Genomic DNA, 10673 nt, shown 5'->3' on the forward strand with positions numbered 1-10673 from the left:
GAAGCCTCCCGCCACCCCTTCCCACTTCGGCAGTCCCGCACCCCCCCCCCCAACATTCACACAAACACACACACCCATGCTCCGAGTGTGCCCCCAACTTCTCACACTTTCACCACACACCCCCAGCAATGCTGACCCCCCTCCAAACCCCCGTCCCAGTTTGCCAGTCCCACACTCCCCCTCTAACATTCACACAAACACACCCGCATTCCGATTTCGCCCCACCTTCTCACACTTTCACCACACACCCCCTGCAACGCTGACCCCCCTCCAAGCCACACACTCCAAAATTTCCTGCACCACGATGGATGGAGGGGGCAGGGGAGAGATGCTGCACATGGATGGATGGAGGGGGCAGGGCACAGAGGACGTTTGCTGCACACACTACACTCTCACTCACACAGACACACACACACATTCTGTCTCCCTCTCAATCACACAGTGTCTCTCAATCATACACTCTCTCTCTGACACACACTCTTTCTCTCTCACACATACTCACTCTCTGACACATACTCATTCACTCTCTCACAATACTCACTCTCTCACACAACGCCTGCCACACCACCCCCAGCAATGCTGACCCCCCCCCCTCCAAGCCCCCCGCCACCCCCTCCCAGTTCGGCAGTCCCGCACCCCCCCTCTAACATTCACACAAACACACACACATGTGCTCCGAGTTCGCCCCACCCTCTCACACTTTCACCACACACACCCCCAGCAATGCTGACCCCCCTCCAAGCCACACAGTCCGAACTTTCCTGCACATGGATGGATGGAGGGGCAGGGGAGGTATGCTGCACATGGATGGATGGAGAGGGCAGGACACAGAGGACGTTTTCTGCATATGGATGAATGCAGGGGAGAAAGCATAATTGGTGCACATGGGACACACACTGCACACTCTCACTCACACAGACACACACACACACACACATTCTGTCTCCCTCTCAATCACACACACTCTTTCTCTCTCACGCATACTCAGAAAAGAATACAAGTATCTAAAACAATATACATCTCACTCTGCAACATGATAGTACTCATAATACACCACTGAAAATGATTGATTACCATCACAGCACATTTCTCCTAACACTTCCCTTAAAAACATTAATGGCAGAAGGTCATTACCTTGCTAGCGCCCGTTTCATTTCAATGAGAAACGGGCTTTTTTTACTAGTGTTCTTATATTCAGTACAGATCCCTGAGGCAATCCACTATTCACCTTCCTCCACTGAGAAAAATGGCCATTAGCCCTACCCTCTGTTTTCTGTTCAATAAACAATTCCTAATCCACATAAGGATATAGCCTCCTATTCCATGACTCCTCAACAAAAACTTAATGGTAGTCTGCTTTATTTAAAGGTCCTAGGAGCATGCTTACCTGACGTTATTTATTAACAATAACCTGCTAAAATGGTGCAAGAAAGTCAGCCAACTGTTGAATAATAGCTGAAGAAAACAGATCATATGTTTAGTTGAAGAATTTTTTTTTTAAGTCCAAGAATTTTATTGGTTTTAAAGAAAGACACACAATTTATCAATCAACTAGTAAAAAAAAGCCCGTTTCTCATTGAAATGAAATGGGCGCTAGCAAGGTAATGACCTTCTGCCATTAATGTTTTTAAGGGCTCTCCACTTGCCTTCTCCTTTGATGTCTGTACCTTGGAGTTCATTTTCAGAGAATGGAAGAGAGAGATACACGTGGAGGGGCATAATTGAACGGCGCCAGCCATCTATATGGCCAGCGCCGCAAAGAGCAGTCTCGAACCGTTTTATCGAAAAAGATGGCCGGCCATCTTTCGTTTCGATAATACGGTTGGGGCCGGCCAAATGTCAGAGATGGCCGGCATCGGTTTTTGCCGATAATGGAAACCGAATCCAGCCATCTCAAACCTGGCCAAATCCAAGGGTCATGGTAGGGGCTAGCATTTGTAGTGCACTGTCCGTACCTCGGAGTTCAACTTTCTTGAAAGTGAGAGTCCTGTCAGGCGGTTTGTGTGCTTCCCACCACCGTGGTCCTTTGTTCTCTGGTCGTGGCATTACTATGCAGCCTTCCCTTCCTTCCGAGGGCAGGGCAGTGAGAGTGAGTGCGATTGCCTGTGTTTGGTCCCTTCTCCTTCTGATGTCGCATTACCATGCAGCATTCCCTGCCCTCGGAGAGCGGGGCACTGACAGCGATTGCCTGTGGTTGGTCCCTTCTCCTTCTGACGTCGCGTTTGTTTCCCTGGCAACTATACAGAGTTCCCTCGAGGGCGGGGTGATTACGAACCCTACGAACACTACACGGCTTCACTGCCACGGAGTCAGCTTCAGCACGTTGGAGGTGTGAATTATTATATTAGATAACATCAAGTAATAACATCAATTGTAACACAGAATTCAAACAGAGAAAGAGAAAAAAAAAACCTAAACAAGTTACCCAAAACCATAAGATGTCAGATAATTATCCACGAGACCAAGTTTTACCAATAAAACATCTCACCCGTTTTGTCTGCAACAGAGGTTTCAAATGTATGAATCTGTAAAATTGAATGCCACCAAAAAGTAGGATTGAGATTAGAATTATCTTTCCAATGCATAAGAACCAGTTTAAGCGCAGCAACCACTAACATTTTCAGTAATATTTGTTGGGAAATATCCAATTGATCTTGGAATAGCACAGAACCTAACATAATAACTGAAGGAGTAATTGGACCCTGTACAGGAAGAATGTTTGAAATATAAGACCACACCTGACACAAAAATTCATAAGTTATTCTACAATCAAAATCTTATGAAGCAAAGTACCAGTGTGCGAGCCACAGGACCAACATTTGTTGTTATTCGAGAGACCAGCTACCGCCAATTTATGAGGAGTCCAAATCGCCCTATGATGAAAGAAATATAATGACTGTACATAGCTGGCTGAAGCTATAGGCCTGCTCACTTTAGACCAGAGATAAGACCACTGATTGGGTGATATCTGAATTTGAAGATCGTTTTCCCAAACTGAACATAGGCTTAGTTTGCTGCTTAAACATTTTTGTATAAAAAATGTGTAAAATTGTGATACAACATGGCCTTTGTAACAAATTTTACAGAGGAAATCATGTATATGAGTGGACTTTACATTTAGGTGAGAGAGCTCTCTGTTCTGGGTTAAGCAATGTTTAATCTGGAGCCACTTAAAGTATTGGCTGACTGGTAAAGAAAAGACAGAACAGAGATCCTCAAAGGGAACCACTGAACTACCAGAATACACATGAGCAATTGTCCTTATCCCCTTTTTTGCCCAAATTTCCCAAAATACAGGATGCTTCTTAATTTTGATTAAAGGATTGCCCCATAAGGTTGAATTCCATATAATTATCAAGTTCATGTAAGCAAGAGAAAGAGGAGAGAATTATATTATTATTTTTCAATTGTTCTGGAATAGAAAAAGGGAAAGGGAATGGGACTTATATACTGCCTTTCTGTGGTATTTCCAACTACATTCAAAGCGGTTTACATATTATATACAGGTACTTATTTGTTTTTTATTTTATCTTTATTGATATCAACATGAGATATTACCACACAATTCCCAATATTATCTCATACCTTACAGCACATATTAACACTGAGTATACATGTCAACAATAACCCATGAAACACTGTTAGAACTCCATCTCGAGTTGAATTTTTTTCTCCTTATACAACATACCACATACACTCCCCCCCCCCACCCAACTCTTAGAACACATTTGTAAACCAATCGTATCCCCACTTAATCCCATATATAATATCCCACTCTCTCCCATTTCCCTTTCACTCTTGCTCACTCACCCTTCCCCCTCTATAGTCCGCTTCCCTCCCTCCCCCCCCCATCTTCTATTCATTAATTAAGGTCTTTATTTCTCATCTCCTCAAGGAATCTGTTCCAGTAGTTTGCATACTATCTATTAGATAAATTTAAAGATCGCTTATATAATGAGATCTCAAATTGGGCAAGTTCTGTCGTTCTTGTCACCCAACTTGTGAATGGAATCTCCTCCTCCTCTGATATCCAAAATTGTAGTATGGTCTTTTTCACTGCCAGCGTGGACAAGTACAAAAGTCAGCCCCTGTGCGATTAGGTCTGACTGATCTCCCAGCAGCAGGGCCGCATAAGTCCACTCCACATTCTTTTGCACCACTTTATTAAGCCTGTCCAAGACCCCATCCCACAGTGTCAGCCCCGGGCATTCTAAAAATGAGTGCACAAATGTGCCCCTCCCCACATAACACCTCTGACACTGATCAGTTTCCCACAACTTCATTTCTTTCCCTTGCGCCCTCGTAATATACGCCCTGTGGAGTATTTTATATTGAGATTCCTGCCATTCTGCTGATTTAACCATATCAGTTAGTGTGGCATACAGAAGGTCAAATTGTGTTTGAGTATAATGTGTGCCCAGATCTGCATTCCATTTTGTGGCTATATTGGTCACTCCTTTGTTTGGTAGGATCTTTTTTACCAATTTATTCCAGTTGGATAGTCTATTCCCAACCGGTGGCATGTTTAGCATCTGTTCGTCCAAGCTCCCATATGTTCCTGCCTCCCCGTATTGCATCCTTTTTTGTTGCCAGTAGTGTCTAACCTGCATGTAATGTAGCATTTGGATATTGGGAATCTGCCATTTCTCCCTAGCTTGAGAGAACGACATGAAAGTACCGTCCCCCCCGAGAAGCATTTGGACAGGTACTTATTTGTACCTGGGACAATAGAGGATTAAGTGACTTGTCCAGAGTCACAAGGAGCTGCAGTGGGAATCAAACCCAGTTCCCCAGGATCAAGAGTCTGCTGCACTAACCACTAAGCTACTCCTCCACACCAGTTGCTCCATTGCTAACCACACCGGTTGATAATGTAGAGGTTTTATCAACCAGTATGACGCCTGACCTAAAATGAATGCTTTGTGGTAAACCAAAAAATCAGGAAAGAGGACACCCGCTTTTCCTTTGGTGTTTTTAAGAGATTTCAGAGCAATCCTAGGAAGCTTATAATTCCACAAAAATTTAGTTAAGATATTATCTATTTGAGTATAAAAAGCTTTTGGAAAAAGGATAGGAAGCATACTAAGGATGAAGTTGACTTTGGGCATTAGCATCATTTTAATAGTCTCCAATCGACCCCACCAAGAAAGATATAATGGTTTCCACAAAAGAGATAGACATTTAACCAACTCCAGGATATAATTTTTATTCAATTCCAATGTACCTTCCAAAGAGGAACATACATTAATACCTAATGATCGAATATGCTGTGAAGACCATAACAGACCACGCGGCAAAACCAGAAGTAGCATGAGTATTAAGTGGAAGAACCTCCATCTTAAATTTATTAATCTTATAACCAGAAATATTAGAGTAGATAGAAGTAAGTTGAAACAAAGCCGTTAAGGAGGAGGCTGGATTTGTCAAGAACAACATCATATCATCTGCATAAGTGGAGAACTTGACTTCCAAATTTCCAATAGAAATTCCCGTGATATTTATATTATCTCTAATTGCTATAAGAAATGGCTCTAGCGCTATATTGAATAGGAATGGAGACAGGGTACAGCCTTGTCTGGTACCTTTTTCCAGATGAATCGGATCCAATAATGTATTAGTAATCAAAATTCAGGCCGTTGGATTATTATATAAAACTTTAACTTGCGTTATAAAAAGTTCTGGGGCTCCAAACCATTCAAGAGCTTTAAATAAAAAGGGCCACTCAATTCTATCAAATGCCTTCTCCGCGTCTATGGACAAAGCAATAATTGGAGATAATTGTGATTTAGCGAAGATAGAAATTTGGTGAAAGAGTCTTGAATTGTCTGTAATAAGTCAGTGAGGCATAAAGCCAACTTGATTAGGGTGAAAAATATTGCCTATAATTTTAGTGAGTCTATTGGCTAGAATTTTTGCATATATTTTATAATCTACATTTATTAGGGAAATTGGTCTGTAATTGGAGATTAAAGTAGCATCTTTTTCAGGCTTTGGAAGAACTGTGATGGTAGCTTCCGCAAACCTATTCCTGAAGTAACTGATAAAAAGAGAGCAGATGAGGCAAAACATCTTTAAGAAAGATACGATAAAATGCATAAGAAATGCCATAGGGTCATGGAGACTTTTTAATTTTTAATTGAGAAAACTGCTTTTTGAAGTTCCTCAGGTTTTATAGGAGATTGCATATGTTTAATTTCACTGGCCTTCCTATCATTACTTGGGAGCGAATGCAAAAGAAGATCCAAATCTGACGAGTCACCCGAAACTTCAGACTTATATAGAGCAGAATAATAATAAGGAAAAGATTCCCGAATATTATCTGTGGAAGACAAAATTTTATTATTATGATTGATAATTGGAATTTGTGTTTTAAGTCCTGTACATTTCAAATAATTGACCAGAGAAGCTCCAACTTGGTTCATTTCAAAGAACCTAGAATGCTTATGTATGAAGAGTGCAGCTGCAGAACCAGCCCTCTCACTCCATATCTTATTATAGTTATACTTATTTCTAATAAGAGATTTAAATATCTCCGGTTTCTGCTCTACCTGATACTTATGTTCTAGATCTTTAATAAGAGATTCCAACTCATTCGTTTATTGCTTTCTTTAAAATGATGTGCCGATATGGAAATAAACTCTCCACAAAGTGCAGCCTTATAGGCTTCCCAATTTATTATTGCATTAGTCTCAGAAGGATCATTAAGTTGAAATTTTTTTTTGTTGAACTCTGTAATTCGTTGTACATACACATTAACCGTAAGTAACTGGGAATTTAATCTCCATTGAGAAGATTTGGGAGGATTCAATGCATTCAAATAAAGAATAAACGAAGTTGCCGCATGATCTGAAAGGGTAATAGGTTCTATATGAACTCGAAGAACATTCCGTAAAAGAATATTTGAGATTAGAAAAAAATCAATATGTGAAAAACTATGATGTAGAGCAGAAAAAAAGTAATATCCCTATCCGTAGGTGAAAATTGTCTCCATGGATCAAAAATATGAAATGTGTCAATCATTGATTGAAGAGATATACGAGCCTTAGGAACCTTATAGTGCGTACTAGATTGGCTATCCAGCCAAGCATCCAAGGGCATATTAAAATCCCCTGCAACTATTAGGGGTAAAGGTTCAAATTCTGCAATTTTGTTTGCAATGGAATTGAAAAAGGAAGGACAATCCTGATTAGGTGCATAAATATTTAACATTAAAAATTCTTGTTGCAAAATTGAAACGTCAATTAAAACCCATCTTCCGTCAGTATCAAAATAAAGGTTCTTAATATGGCTATTAAGATCCTTATGGAAAAGAATTGAGACACCATTTTTCCTCCTGCAAAGGAGAGCTTACTGTTAAATTAATCTAATTAGTATTTTTAGCAAAGAATTCTACATCAGGAAGATGCGTTTCTTGTAGGAATATCACATGAGCTTTAATTTTTTTTAGAGCAAGTGTGATCTTTTCCCTTTTAATGGGGTGATGAAGACCATGTATATTCCAAGAGACAAACTTACAGGACAGAACTCGTGACATTATCAAGCGAACAAGAGCCTAGGACATATGCATTGGAAGTAAGGCATTTATCATATATCCATAACCAGAGGGGAATTAAGTAAAACATGGTGAGGCATATAAGAACATAAATGCAGATAAGGAAGTATTCCAAAAAAACAAAATATTAGGGATAAAAAAGAAACAGAGATTATATAACAGCAAAAGAGCTGAAAGCTCAAGCTGAGAAAAGATGAAGGCAGAGGTGCACTTTAGAGGAGGGAGTGAAATGGAGAGAATGAAGCAGTTATGAAAGCTCCCATATAGATAGAGAATCAGGTAATAATAGCATTTAACAACAGTGGTAATAACAGAACAAGTCATTGTATCATTTGAAGCCAAAGAAGAAAAGAATCATCTGATCATCCCTGAATTAGATTTTCCAATCAGAAAACATTGCAGATCCTCCAGTGAGTCGAAGGATTTAGTAACATTATTCAAGGTAACTGTCATCCTCGCCGGGTACTGCAGACCATAGCGAGCCCCCATATCTTTCAGCTGAGGTCTGAACTGAAGAAACAGCTTCCTCTTCTGTGCAGTAGATTTAGCCAAGTGAGGCACAAACAAAATCTTCCGACCTTCATGCAGAATGGAGGGAAGAGCTTTAGCCGACTGCAAAATTGACAGGGTTTGTGGAAATCTTAACAACCTTGCCACAATTGGCCTAGGAAATTTGTGTAATAAAAGTGAATTTTAAAGATTGTTTTTCAACTCTGTCTTGACCAACCAGTGCACTCAGGGTCTGTATTGTTGATTAGCCAATTCTTCTGTTGCTCCAAACAGGCGATCTTATCTACCGTTGTGGTAGATAAAAGATTTAAATCTTGAGCCATTCCTTCTATGCTCACCTCTACTTCAGTAAGTCTGTCATTAAAATCATTTACTGCTAAGGAAAGTGCAGCCATATCCGATTTCAGAGCACAAGTAACATCATAGTGTTTCATAGTCAAATCTCATAGAGCTTTAAGTTCTCCTATAAATGTTATCTGAAGAAGCTGCAGTCGGGGCTTGAGACAGCGCCATTTTTTCAGGTGTCGGTGGGTCACATTTGGATTTCTTAGAAGCTATCATTAAAGAGGAGCCGTTCAATATTTGCGATTTAGAGCCAGGCATCTTACTGTCTTTCCTCACCACTACTCTGAAGTGGCCAGATCAGGCAGGCTTTTAAAAGATCTATCCCACCCTCGAGCTTGTCAGCACTTTATCGCGGTTGGCCAACCAACCGATTTCTGCCGCTCCCGGAGAGGTGGAAGGCAGCCTGACCACCAACAGCCTGGCAGCCCTCCCTAACCAAAGTGCTTGGAATCGGCGTCAAGCAAACGGTTTGGTCCCGGTGCTACGTTGAGCGGCTGTAGATGGAGTGGCGGTGTCAGACTGCGAGTGCCACCATTGCTGCCGTTAGCCTGTTCCTTCTTTTACCCCTCCTCTCAGTTGGCTCACTTTACTTGTCTTCTCCTGTTTCTACAAAATGACTTGCTCAAATCTTCCTAAACCGTGCTAAATTACGATAATTTAATATAACGGGAGTGAGCTCTATATTCACCCGACCATTTCCGTTGCTTGCCTCACGCTCTCCCAATAAAGGTTCTTAATATGGCTATTAAGAACCTTATGGAAAAGAATTGAGACACCATTTTTTTCCCCTGCGATGGAGAGCTTACTGTTAAATTAATCCCATTAGTATTTTTAGCAAAGAATTCTACATCAGGAAGATGCGTTTCTTGTAGGAATATCACACGAGCATTCATTTTTTTTAGAGCAAGTGTGATCTTTTTCCTTTTAATGGGGTGATGAAGACCATGTATATTCCAAGAGACAAACTTACAGGACAGAACTTGTGACATTATCAAGCAAAGAAGAGCCTAGAACATATGCATTGGAAATAAGGCATTTATCATATATCCATAACCAGAGGGGAATTAAGTAAAACATGGTGAGGCATATAAGAACATAAATGCAGATAATGAAGTATTCCAAAAAAACAAAATATTAGGGAAAAAAAAGAAACGGAGATTATATAACAGCAAAAGAGATGAAAGCTCAAGCTGAGAAGAGAAAAGATGAAGGCAGATGTGCACGGTACAGGAGGGAGTGAAATGGAGAGAATGAAGCAGTTATGAAAGCTCCCATATAGATAGAGAATCAGGTAATAATAGCACTTAACAACAGTGGTAATAACAGAACACGTCATTGTATCATTTGAAGCCAAAGAAGAAAAGAATCATCCGATCATCCCCGAATTAGGATTTTTCACTCAGAAAACATTGCAGATCCTCCAGTGAGTCGAAGGATTTAGTAGCATTATTCAAGGTAACTGTCATCCTCGCCAGGTACTGCAGACCATAGCGAGCCCCCATATCTTTCAGCTGAGGTCTGAACTGAAGAAACAGCTTCCTCTTCTGTGCAATAGATTTAGCCAAGTGAGGCACAAACAAAATCTTCCGACCTTCATGCAGAACGGAGAGAAGAGCTTTAGCCGACTGCAATATTGACAGGGTTTGTGGAAATCTTAGCAACCTTGCCACAATTGGCCTAGGAAATTTGCTATTCAGTTTAAGCCACCCAGGAGATCTGTGTGCGCGTTCAAATTCAAGAGGAGAATCCAATTTGAGCTTAAGTATAGCTGGGATCCAAGACTTCAAAAAGGCTATAATATCGTTTCCCTCAGCTCCTTTAGCTAAGCCTAAGATCCTTATATTATTGCGCCGACTACGATTAGCCAATTCTTCTAACTGTTGCTCTAAACAGGCGATCTTATCTTCCGTTGTAGCAGATAAAAGATTTAAATCCTGAGCCGTACGTTCTGCGCTCACCTCTACTTGAGTAAGTCTGTCATTAAAATCATTTACTGCTAAGGAAAGTGCAGCCATTTCCGATTTCAGAGCACAAGTAACATCATAGTGTTTCATAGTCAAATCTTGTAGAGCTTTAAGTTGTCCTATAATGTTATCTGAAGAAGCTGCAGTTGGGGCTTGAGACAGCGCCATTTTTTCAGGTGTTGGCGGGTCACATTTGGATCTTTTAGAAGCTATCATTAAAGAAGAGCCATCCAATTTTTGCGATTTAGAGCTAGGCATCTTACTGTCTTTCCTCGCCACTACTCTGAAGTGGCCAGATCAGG

This window comes from Microcaecilia unicolor, chromosome 3 (genome assembly GCF_901765095.1).
Source record: "Microcaecilia unicolor chromosome 3, aMicUni1.1, whole genome shotgun sequence".
NCBI lineage: Eukaryota > Metazoa > Chordata > Amphibia > Gymnophiona > Siphonopidae > Microcaecilia > Microcaecilia unicolor.